We start from the raw sequence: 12823 nt of genomic DNA on the forward strand, positions 1-12823 counted from the left end.
GCTAAGGCTGCACATGGGATGTTATAAAAGTCAATTGCGTGTCTATCAACATCTATAACACCTACAGCAGGAGGGTGGAAGGTCGGCGGTGGCTGTCATGGTGGTAAGGGTGGTGACATAACGATGCATTATGTATTATGCTCACTGTGGCAGTTTTCGGTCTAAGCAGCAATGTGAGGAAACAGTGAAGGAAAGGGTGTTTCACATAGAGTGGAAACTCAGGAAGGCACCACTGCACAGGTGGGTGGCACAGTATGAGGAATAAAGAACAAATAAATGGAAAGAGGCAACCTATTATTTCATGAGTTTTGGTCTTCAAAATAACACCCACAGAGCATGAGTACTTACCGTTTCTTCTGCTGGAGGATGTAACTCCCTCTGCCTGGTCTTGTTCAGAAAAGCCTTTCTGTGATTATTATTGATCACACACTGGCTCTGATGTCTTCACGTTTTCCAAGTCTCAGATCAGTGTGGCGTGACTGTACCGCGTGTCAGATGAGGCTCTTGGGAGCTCCCTTGCGGCTTTTGTCAATAATGTGGTAAGATGGGGCTGGAAGGCCTTGCGCTTTGGGATGCACACCTTGCCGGAGGCTGGAGCTGAGAATGGTAGAACCTACTGAGAGAACAATTACATAGCAAGTGTTGTGCTATCAACTGAGTTTGAAGATAGCAATCTTTACTTTAAATGAATTATCAGTACTTTGTGGTACTTGGCTGGGACTTTGTGCTTTGGATGTTTTGTTTTCTAGTTTAGATGATGAATTTTTGACTGCTAGCTCATCACATAGAAAAACTAAAATTTTATTCTACAGAAGGTCTGTCAGAAAATCTAAACATAAATAAACCTAGATAGAACTATTTTTAAAAAATTAATTTTACTGGTAAGCTTTTGTTACACATAATGGTCACGTTCATCATAGAAAACTTGCACCCGTATGTAATGGATCTTGATTCTTCCTCAGACTGTGCTATTCCAACTGCACATTTCACATATAAAAGTAGATACTGAGGAAGTGTGGGCTGAGTCACAGGACCCCTGCCTCCGCATGCTAGCTTTGTCCTCCCAGTTGCACAGACAGACACAGTTTTCCCTCAACTCTTTTTCCTACGGGGCTACTGGGGATCAAACTCATGACCTCATACTTGTCAGGCAGGTGCTTATGCTGCTGAGCTAAATCACCAGCCCACAATTTTCCCCAACTCTTTAACACTAGTGAAAATGCAATTCTAAACTAATTTTGATTGGGCAGGAATGGATGAGTTAATTCTCCCTGTTGCTGTTCTGTGGCACACTCTGTCCATGTTTTACCATGAACTTGCAAGAATTCTAAGTGATCATTTACTCTGTTTTAGCACTTATGAATATTTTGAAGAGTACCATAAAATTTGCAAACATATATAAAAACAATGGTATAATGGACTCCTTTCAAGTCATAACTTAATTTTACTGATGTTAGTATTCTGGCATATTCTTGTATTTCCTTTTTACTTGTTATTACTAAAAAATTAAGTCACACTATAAACATTACAATTCTGTAACAAACATTGCCTCACATAACTACAATGCCATTACCACAATAGACAAAAATCAGAATCATTATGTCAGTCTTTGTGAATGTCAAATATTCAACCTGCTATCAAATTTTATATACACATGTCTTCACTAGAAGTAAGAAGGAATCTAGGCTTATTGAAAGATGCTGCTGTTAAATATCTTACCTACCCATGCATTTATCTGTAATTTTTCATGGTGTTGACTTGAAGAGAATGATGCAAATCAGTTATCCTCGTGGTGACATTTAACATGTGCCTCTATCCTTCACAGTTCCCAAACCCTCTGAAATAGTCAAAATGCATTTAGGATGGGTTTTGAGTATTATTAAGTGATTATAGTGTACAGATAATGCTTTGGTTGTCACTTAGCTCTTCACTTTTCAAGCACTAAGTGTTGATTAATTTCCTAAAGTCTGACATTCAAAAGCAGATTGGTGAAGTGGCCTGTAATGACTTCCCAACTAAAAGAAACCTAGAAGTCAATTGCCTTTGCTAAATTCTAGAAAGGGGCATGCGATTTCCCCATCATAACAAAGCTTCCATTTGCAGTGGAGAGCCATATGTTTTCTCAAAAAAAATCACATGAAAGCATAATGTTAAATTAATGTTGTTGTAGACAAGAACAATGGCAACCTTGTGTTGATTTACAAAATAAATTTCTATAGCTCCGTGGTTCTCAGGTTCTAAAAGTTCACATAGTTTTTTGGGAAATCATAGTTCTTGGTACAATTTTAAGTTAACATATTGCTAAAATAGAAAAGGGAATATGAAGAAGACAGTTCCAAAACATTGCTGACTACAGTAGCCAAGGTGAAGATTATCCTAAAACATTACAGGAACTTGGTAAATGTCTTGTGACACTCCATATGAATTTGAAAGCAAAACTTCATGTTCAGTGTATACACATCTGTGCACAGGATTTCACCAATATGGAAAGAAATAGAAGCAGAGGAAATCTGGGCATAATTTTACTTTTTTTATTTAAGAAAACAATGCTTACAAAACACTCAACTAAATTTAATCTTATGCTTGCAGAAGCATTTTTTCCTTTACTTTTAGAATTGATACCAAATGAAAATTCAAACACACGTTTCTCAATGCTCAAATAATTTTCCCTTACTTGTATGTATTATAGCATTAGGAGCTACAGTGGCTGAAATATTCACTTGAGATTCTCACCATTGCGGATAATCTATTCAGTCTACCTAATTATTAAATTAAATGCCACCTTTGATAGCATTATGAAGAATTTCATATGCTTAATATCTTAATGAGGATTTTGGCTATGATGTTTAAAAGAAAAACTAATCCTCTGCATGGTTTAACTAGTGGACAAATTGATGGCCACATTTCAGCTTTGTAGAAACTGGCAGAGAACTCTCCTTTAGACCCTCTGATCATGACATTATGGGGCAAATTTTTTCCATTCTCTTAAATAGTTAAATATATATTAAGATAAAAATACAAGTGATTATTTCTAAGACTCTCTGTTTACCTGCTCTCTGCAGATCATTTGTGTCATAATTCTTTCTCAGATGTCTTACACTCTAGAATTTGGTCTCACCCTGAATAGGTTCTGAATTCTCTTGGTTGTTATGGAGCCTTCTATACCTGGGATACCCTGTCAATTTCATGGGCTTTAGGACTCACTTATTTTCAGTTTTGTTGTTATTTTTTTATGCCAACCCTTTCTTGACTATCCTGAAGTGCTGATGAATCAGCTCAGTGTCCCTCATTATAGCTGTCACACTGTCATTGCCAGTGGGCTGAATGGTGGCCAAAGGATGTGCCCCTTCTTCAGAACCAGAACCTGGGAGCACTGCCTTCCATGACAAGTGGTGGGATTAGATGAAGGAGTTTGAGGAAAAACCTTATCCTGGGTTGTCTGCATAGGCTCCAGATGCCCTCCCATGGGTCCTCAGTAGAGAGGCGGAGCAGATTCAGCTCCAGACACAAGAAGAGCAGGTTCCATGACTGCTGAAGACAGCTGAGGGAGATGTGGTGACACGGGAAGAAACACCAGCTGCCACGTGAGGCTGGAAGAGACAAGGAATGTTTCCTCTAGGGCTTCTGAGGGAGCATGGTCCTATCCACACGCTGATTCCAGACTTTCGCCTGCTGTAATGGTGGGTGAAGACATGTTGTTCTTGTCAGGCTGAAAGTTTCCGGACCGTCACCAGCATTCTCTGTATTCTGTTTGTCTTAGTTTGGCAACTCTATCGTACTTTGTTCAGAAGTTCACTGGAACTCACTGTCAGCCTTCCAGATAGTTAGGTTAGCATCTAACACACAGCACTAGAATGCTTCAGTAGCAGAATACAAATGAGCTAGTCCATTCTTATGGTGCAATGTACTTACCTTTTGGAAATTTACCTTTTGCACTGTAGAGCATACCAGAGTGGGTCCTGGCCCCAGGCTGGACCATTTTGAGAAGTCCTTAAGAAATGAGATCTGTTCCACCTGGAAGTTGAAGAAAATTGAATTAATTTAATGTAGGGGTAAATAAGAAAGCTTAATGGTGAAATAACAACTGGACAAGAATTAAATTAAAATTAGAGAAGTTAATAAGATGTCTAAAATGAAGCATGAACTCTTTGAGTTTAATAGCTTAGGTTATCAGTGGAACTGAAAATGTTTAAACATATTCAAATTAGAAAACGTACAGAGAAAAATATTTCAAAAGCAAACAGCCCTACTAAGTCAGGAAATATCTCATAGGAGAAAAGAAAAAGAGGGGATTAGGTAGGATGCATAGTATTCAATACTGGGCACAGCCATCTCAAAGTCACTGGAAAATTTTGGCCTCCGTATCCACAAGTCCCAAGGAACCTCAGGCAGGAGGAAGAGAGCCCAGCAAAGGAGAGCATGCCCAGAACCAAGCTGCTGAAAGCCAGCGGTCAAGAGGGCATTTCAATGGAACCAGATTTAAAAGAAGGGAGGGACACTGTGTAATGTAAGATTGGGGAAATGAGGGAGAGTTCACAGTGAACTTCTTACTAGAGCCACAAAAAAGTAGAAGACATGAACCGACACACTGATGGCATTACAAGGGCAGCGAGCCAGCAACTACACACAACCCACAGTCCTGTGTCAAGTAAGTAAAGTAAATGGATATGCTTAAAATGAGAGTGAAACCGAGCAAATGTCAAAAAGAATCTGTCATTAGCAGAATTATACTATGAGCAATGCTAAAGGGAATTTTGAAAGTCTGAAGAAATACTGTGCCAGCCAAAAACTGGGATTCGTGGAAAGAAAGAAATGGGGAGGAGTGAGAACCACTGCTGTGTGGTTAACAGTGAAAGCACAGCTCTTTCTAACTGGGTTTCTTAGAAAGCCAGTGACCATTGACAGCAAGGTGCTTGCATTGTGGTTTGTGCTTTACATTATATTTGCAAGTAAAAGGTAAAATGATAGCAGACAATGAACACAGTGAAAAAATTAGAAAAAAATCAAATGTTTCAAAGTGACACAATATGTGGAAAATTTATTATGTCTATGTTTATTACAGAAAGCAGATTAGTAATTTGAAAATCCCCAGGAGGAATACAGGGCCCAAATAGGGTCCATGAAAGCTTCTAGTAAATAATGAATAACTAAAGAGTATCAATTTTAACCAAACTGTTTTGAAAGTAGCAAAATATTGATTAATATATAAAAACTAGCAGAAAAGTACTAGAAATGAATTTAAAAATATTCTTTTTTTTTTGTAGCAACATTAAATGTGTATGATACTTAGGAATAAGGTGAAAGATACACAGTAACATCTAGAGCCTAAAATGTGTAAATCATTGCTGGAATAATTTGAAGTTGACCTAGGAACACAGGAAAAGAAAGATATCAGGCTTATGAATTAACAGAAACAAAACTGTTAACACCACAGTATCCACTGAGTGATGATATACTCACTGGAGTCCACTCAAAATCTCTGCTGAGTTATTGTTAGTAATTGCTGTCCTGATTTTACTATCTACGTGCAAATGTAAATGATCTAGAAGCACACACTTTCACAAGGGAATAACAAAGCTAAAGATTTTACACCACATGAGTTCCAGAATTTATTATGAAGATGCAGCAATCAATACAGCCAATTAGATCATGGAACAAAGAGGGGCCCAGAAAGGGACTTACACTTATATTGTACATTTTTTAAGGAGCCATGTGACCAATCACACTATCAGTGAAGAAATCGACTCACTCTGTAGCACTGTAAACCTGGACAGGTATATGGAAGAAATAACAACATGAATTTCACTAATAAAACTTTGTTCATTCATCAAACTGTATAAGTAATAAATAGGTAACCACAGACTGGGGAAAATATTCAAACATAGGTAGCTGAACAAAACACGTGAACTTTGTCCAGAATGTCAGAAGATTTGTACAACTCATAAAAAGACAAGGCAGTCCAGAGAGTGGACAGACAAATGAACCCCAGTGGACATTTCCCAGAAGATTACGAGTGGGGAGCACCTGTGAAAGTGTTCAGCATTGGCCATGGATAACATAAATGAATGTTATCCTGAAGTCCCATGGTGTACCAACTGGAGGGGCTAAAGTTAATCTAGTCTGTTAATAAGATGGTCACTGTTGGTTTTGGCAGACCGCTAAGCACTGGAAACACGCGTGGGTGCAGACTACACAGCCACTTTGGAAGTCAGTGCGCAGCTTTGGGTAGAGTTAAACTGGATCCTGTGGCCAAGAATTTCTATTCTCCACTGAGAACCTGGTGTGTCTATGTTCTTAGCAGTTTTATTCACAGTTGGCAAAGCTAGAAACAATTCAATTAAACATGTTTCTCTGGAAGAAAGAATACTTGTGCTATATACTTTCATCAAAATACTACACAGCAATAATCAAGCAAATTACCTATATGCACAGTAATAGAAATTAATGTTAAAAACAGTATGTTAAGGAAAAGAAAGTCATGGGCAACTATGGTATATTTCATATGCATGAAATTCTAGAAACACACAGACAATACTGGTCCTTGCTTTAAGAAGGATAAATACATACACCTATATTCATAAGGAGGAACCTAAAAACACTGAGTTCAACCTAATGTTCTCCAGAGGCACAGGTCTCTGTGTCCAGATATCTATCCATCAAGGTCACAATCAGGATTGGAGCAAGCCTCTAGGACAATTATTTCTAATAAAAATCAATGTATTTTGCTAACACTTGATATTAAAAAACCCAAAAACTCAAAGGCTGGGAAGCTCTTACTTAGCAGGAGGTAGTTTCTAGAGAACATCTTGTAATCTGTGTGACAGTGTGGCCCCACCAGAAATGTCCTATGTCCCTCACAGCTTGACAATCTCTCACTGGACCTTTAGATACCTACAAAACACTCTGAGCATAAAACCCGATTGTCTTTCTATAAAGGTGAAGAATGCTTTAGCAATGTTAATTACACATGTGAATGTCCACCCTTAGGTTTGAAAGTGATGGAATCTTCTCTCATTGAACTCCTCTCATTGATGTGCAGGGCATGTTGGCCCCTGAATTTGCTGATAAATTACTGGTTTCTGAGATTTAACCTATGCCAATGTCATCTTACAGTAATTCAACAAAAGTGGAAATAATCTGACCAGCACTTTGTCAGAGGTTTTAGAGAGCTGTGCCAGGGCATCAATTTTGTGATTGTATGCATGTGCAGAAGCTCATTTTACATTTCTTTTACTTAACTTCTTTATTATGTTATGGCTGTTATTATGTTAAAATATGCATGCAATTCTGCTGCATTTCAGGATAGCTGGGGAATGTATTAATGCACTTTAATCAAAAAGGTCATGGACCTGGTAGAGATGAGACCTTATTCTGAAGATGTTCATTGTCATACTCATGGTGACACTAAGGACTCGGTGGGCACTGGCCAGGTGGACATCTGAGCAGACAGAACCTGAGCTTCTGAACCAGGAGTCTGCGTGAACTCTTCCACAAGCTGAGGAGCTGAACAGAGCAGGGAGGGGCAGAGGCGGTTTACTCAGGAGGAAAGGTCTGGAGACTGAAGGAACACGACATAGTCTGTGTGTCCTGACATCTGTCTGGGAAAGTCTTGGTTCTCCTTCTGCGGACTACCTGGTTGCATCTATGTATGTTCCTCAGCGTGTCGTGTTCTTGTTTAAATCCTCTTTAGCACCTCGAATGAGCACACTTCCTATCAGAGGTTCAATCCTGAGCCTGTCAGTTTGAGCTTAAATGGTGTCTCCTTTATTACTTCTGCTGTTGGTGCTCAGTAGATATGTTCTTTATTTCTATTTAATAGCATTCTAACTCTGTCTGGTGTAAATTAAAATTTTGGATAATCATTGAAATGCTGGTCACTTTTCCTGGCATGTAAGCAAATGTCTTGCCTCTGACATCTCCTTAGGAATTTCTCTAACAAATTGCCTAGCAGAAAAACAGATGCCCTAAATGAGTTTCTACAGATTCCACAGAGATGAGAAATAAATTCACTAGTTTGACATGAAGAATATGCTTAGCTCCTACATTTCTAAATTCTAATAGAGACTGGGAAAAAAAAAATATATATATATATATATATATATATATATATATATATATATATATATATTGGTCTTTTTCCTTTGTTATCGGTACCGGGGATCGAATTCACGACTGCCTGCTTGCAAGGCAGGCACTTATGCCGCTGAGCTAAATCCTCAGCCTGGGAAAAATAATTTTAATTTACTGGCATCTACACTTAGGCAATTCACAATGTATTAGGATGAGGAAGCATAAAAATGTACAAACCTTTAATAAGATTAACTGCTGTGGATGGACTTGGATCTGTGGTTCAAGAGAAGTCTTCTTTGAAGGAGAAAGGTTATTACGGGAACTCTAGTGGGTATGTACAAAGATTACAAGGAAGGGAAAAAGCGTATAGAAGAACTATGGTAGACAAGTAACTGAAAAGAAAGATTCAGACTAAACTTGGAAAAACCTTAAAACTTATTATCAACAATAATAAGGGGTTGGAAGTTGCTGTAGTTTGGAACTTGAAGGTCCCCAAGCCCACATGCTGAAAGCTCACTTGCCAGCTCTGCAAGACTCAGGGGAGGTGTAGAACCTTTAGGGTGCAGGGTGTAGAAGAGGGAAGTCAGGTGGTTGGGGTGTGACTTTAAAGCGGATATTAGACCTGGACACTTCCTGTGTGTCTCTCTGTTGTCCATCTGCTGTGTGCTGAAAAGCCCTCCTCAAACATGTGCTCTTACCTGGATGTACAGCAAACAACAGTAAAACCACAGAGTCAAGCAAGCATGGACTAAACCCTGCATACCATGAGCCAAAGGAAAACCTTTACTTCCCATAAGTTGATTGCCTCAGGTTCTTCATCATAGCACACAAAGCGAAAAAGTTAGAAAAGAAACAGAAAGACATGATTAGGTCAGTGCTATCAAATGATCTCCAAGAATCAGTGGATTCAGAGTAGGGGTGAGAAGAATGGAGGAGAAGCTAAAAGCCAAGAGAGCTAGTGGAAGTCTCAGCTGATTTCTCACTAAGGTTTACCCATGAGGCTCATAGAATAGAAACAGCTATGGATGAAAATTTCAAAAACACTTTCTAGGCTGAAGATAAAGGCCTTGAATTTTCTTTTAAATGTCACCCATAGAATCACATTGACCTTTGGGAATGTTTCACAGCTCTCACAGTTCCTTCTGAAAAACCCATTACTGTCAATGGCTCTCTGAATTTATGAGCAGTTATCTCTGCTCTTATATTTACTCTTCCAAGTTGACTTGTTTATCACATGACAAATTAGAATAAGCTGCTTTATAAGTTTTGGAAGTTAAACCTGCAGAAGCTTGACAAATAAAGGAGCCACTGAGAAGTGCAATGGACGGAAACGGCAGATGGAAAGACCAGAGAATCACCAGTTACCTTGGTCACATTTGGAAGCTCAATTTCAGCATATGTCAGATTCCATGTGAGTCTCAGGAGCTCTGAGATGGAGGAATTTCAGGTGCAGCAACAGAATGGGTTGGTCTTTGCTATCATGCACAAAAGGAAAAATAAACAAATTATAACAGGAAAAATTAGTGCTTATATTGTTTGATCAGTTTTGCATGCCTATATCTGGTCATCTGTGCAACTATTTTGATGACAACAATATCCAATATAATAACCATTGTTTCCTATCATCTTGTTTTGAAATTGCATAATTTTCATTGTTTTAAAAATTCTCTTTAAAATTAAAAAAAAATACTCAACTGACTCTCAATGAAAGTCATTTGTCTTTCAAACCAAACGGCTTTTCAGTGCTCTCAGGAAATGTCCATACTGCTTGGCTTTGCAAAGACTGAACCATCAAGGCTGAGCTCAGCAAACAGCCCTGACCTCTGAGCAAGACCCTTTGCAACTTAATAAAAATGGTTTTTTTTCCTTTTCTGTGTTAAATTTTATGGTCCCCAATGCATAGTGGATTGCAATACAAGATAGCTGATTTATTAACCAGCATTTATTTTTGTTCTTATTTTATTGCAACCTAAGTCAGCTTATTAATCAAATGTACCATGTTAATTCACCCTTAGAAAGATAAGATAATCCTTGCCTTCTAGAAGTACGTGCACCCCGACTGACTGCTCTTGCCACAGATGGTAAATAAGGGGTAGGGACCTTGGAAATCCGACCAGGAGCATGGTAATCAAAATGAGCCACACTGACCCCACACTGCCCTCTCCACCTGGTATGGGAACTCACCATGCTGCAGCTGATCTGCACAGACTCTCATCTGGAAGTGCTGCCTAGGGGAGAGACAGAGAGTGAATGTCAATCATATAAAAATACCAAGGCCTAAAGAAGAATAATTACTTTTTCTCCTTGTTGTCTTGAAAAAGATATCATTTTCCCCAAATGACTAATAATACAAAATATTTCAAAGGCTGTAGATAACAAGGAATAATAAATTCTAATTGGTAAAATATATGCAAAACATTTTATTATTATTATTCTCCTTTTAACATTTTTCTTCATCATGGCTAAAAGTCATGTGTATTTTTCTCTTAATTTTACTATTTTGACTAAATTTGACTTGATTTTCAGTGTTTCTTCAGATTTCTTTTTGGCGTGCTAACCATTTACAAGTCACTTTTACTGCTTTACCAATACATTAAGTTCACTTTAATCTCTTCTTATCAATTCTGGTAAGCATCTTTTACTATTTGCTGCACCAGTGTCCTCAAGAAACTATTGGATACTTTTACCTGACAGAGTGAAAACTCAGAATATCTAGGTCAAAGACCTAATTTCACAGGTGAGGTATCCAAAAGCACTGGTGGTATGGTACATGTGTTACTCAAGGTTATGAAACTGTTTAAGCAAACCCTGAGGACTAAACACAAATATCTGAATTCCCAGAGTTCTCATATCATTCAAGTTTCCTCTGCTAGTCCACAGTGATTTGATTGGATTGTTCTTTTGTGTTGAATCATGAGTGCTTCATCCTTGATCAGACTATACTATGGTTTAATCAGAAACATTTGGATTTAAACTCACCTGTAAAGTATATGACTGACCAAGTTACCTCATTATCCTCATACCAAATAATATTTCTGTAAAATAGGTACTGTGATACTTTTACCACAGAGCCATAGTAAGACAAAGATAACATAGTAAATACAAACATCTGGTTTATTTAGCAAGAAAATTAGTGTTATGGTTTGTGCCTGGATATCCCCTCTAAGTCTCATGCAGTCATGGGGTGTGAGGATTTCAGAAGGGGCTGAATCTAGAATTTGTATTTGGTTCATTGTCTAGTGCTGGAATTGGGGTGTGAGTGCTACACCAGCCCTAGGGTGGCCATCCTGCATGTAACATGAGAGGGAAAGAGGCTTGCTCCACTCCTTTTGCTCTTGCTGCTTTGGTGTCTTCCACCCCTGGAGTGATTGCCCTCTGCTCTGTGCCACTCTGCCTTGGAGCCAGCAAGCCTCCAAGTGGAGGCTGAGCGGGGCCAAATGATGTTCACAGAGTAGTTAATGTAGGAACTGACACAACAAGGCTGAGAAATTCATACTACACAGAAGAGGAGTCCACTACAGTCCACCCCTTAATCACTCATATCTACACTTGCTTTCCATTTGAGTTCTTTTCCTCTTGATCTTCTGATATCAAACATATGGGTTTTTTTACTCGTATCAAGCAGTTATTCAGCTGGATACCCTACGATTAAATTTGGACATTCTGATAGTATTGCATTTCCAAAACCATCTCTAAAATGTAATACTCCTTGTTCTTAAATTATTTGACAGTGTGTAATTTGATAGCCTTACAAAAATTAACTAATACTATTATTTTTTGCTATATAGAGGATTTAATCTAGTGTCTGCACGGAGGTACATCCTGAGTTGCTTTTTAATGTCTTATTCTGAGACAAAATCCTGCCAATTCACTGTGTACTTAAGCAAGTCTCAGACTCCTGCCTCAGTTTCATAAAGTGCTGGAATTCTAGGCATGTGTCATTAGACCTAGTAACATTATGATGTTTTCCTATCAATTTAAGTACTAGGAATTTCATGTGCAATGATGAATTTCCAAATTGATGACTAAAGTTTACGAAGCTCTACATCGGCATTCATTAATGATATTTACATTTTCAATGCTTTTGTAAATGACAAAGTTGTTTAGACTTCTACTTTGACTTCTGATTACTAGTGTGAAATAACACAAGTATACAAGTATGGTTTAAAAAGTAATCTCCCCACCCAAATTAATCTTTTATTATGCAACTATCTAAATCATTTACTGGTTCTTCAGTAAATATTCTTCAGTCTGCAACATTTACATTGTCTATTCTAAACAGACAAGATGGCCTTGGAATAAAGATAGTTTTATCTTTTCTGTTTTAGTCTCAAGACTTTTTAAATTGTATTTTGCTGGATTTATTCTTCTGGCTAAAACTTGCAGTGTAATGTGAAATACATAAGTGAGAATGGACAATCAGTTACTTCTGATCTTAGGTTGAAACATTTGATGTGACTTCTTTTTGGGGGGTACTGGGGAGCAAACTCATGACCTTGGACTTTCCAGGCAGGTGCTTATGCCACTGAGCTAAATCCCCAGCCCCAATGTGACAATTTAAGAAAAAAAAAATTTTAAACATAAAAAAGACAACAATCAAGCAGTGTCAAAACAGGTTTGTAGGAAAGTTATAATAGTTAATATATTGTGTATTGTTGTCTTTGTAGTCTTTATTAAGTGGATGTTAACTGTTTTTGGTTGGTACCATTACATAAGATCAGAAGTGTCACTATTTTTTAATTTTATTGCAGTC

The 12823-nt window shown here is 38.0% G+C and overlaps 1 long non-coding RNA gene across 1 annotated transcript; it reads right to left on the bottom strand.

Annotated features, from left to right (window-relative positions):
* Positions 1–2438: 2438 nt before the first annotated feature.
* On the bottom strand, positions 2439–10393 carry LOC134472400 (uncharacterized). The gene is made up of 4 exons (XR_010042206.1): positions 10255–10393; positions 9436–9545; positions 3928–4014; positions 2439–3672 (listed from the first exon to the last, which is right to left on the bottom strand). It is a non-coding gene; the product is annotated as an uncharacterized LOC134472400 (long non-coding RNA).
* Positions 10394–12823: the final 2430 nt, after the last annotated feature.

This window comes from Cavia porcellus, unplaced genomic scaffold (assembly GCF_034190915.1).
Source record: "Cavia porcellus strain 051 isolate PalLab524CR breed Dunkin Hartley unplaced genomic scaffold, mCavPor4.1 scaffold_23, whole genome shotgun sequence".
Classification (NCBI taxonomy): Eukaryota; Metazoa; Chordata; class Mammalia; order Rodentia; family Caviidae; genus Cavia; species Cavia porcellus.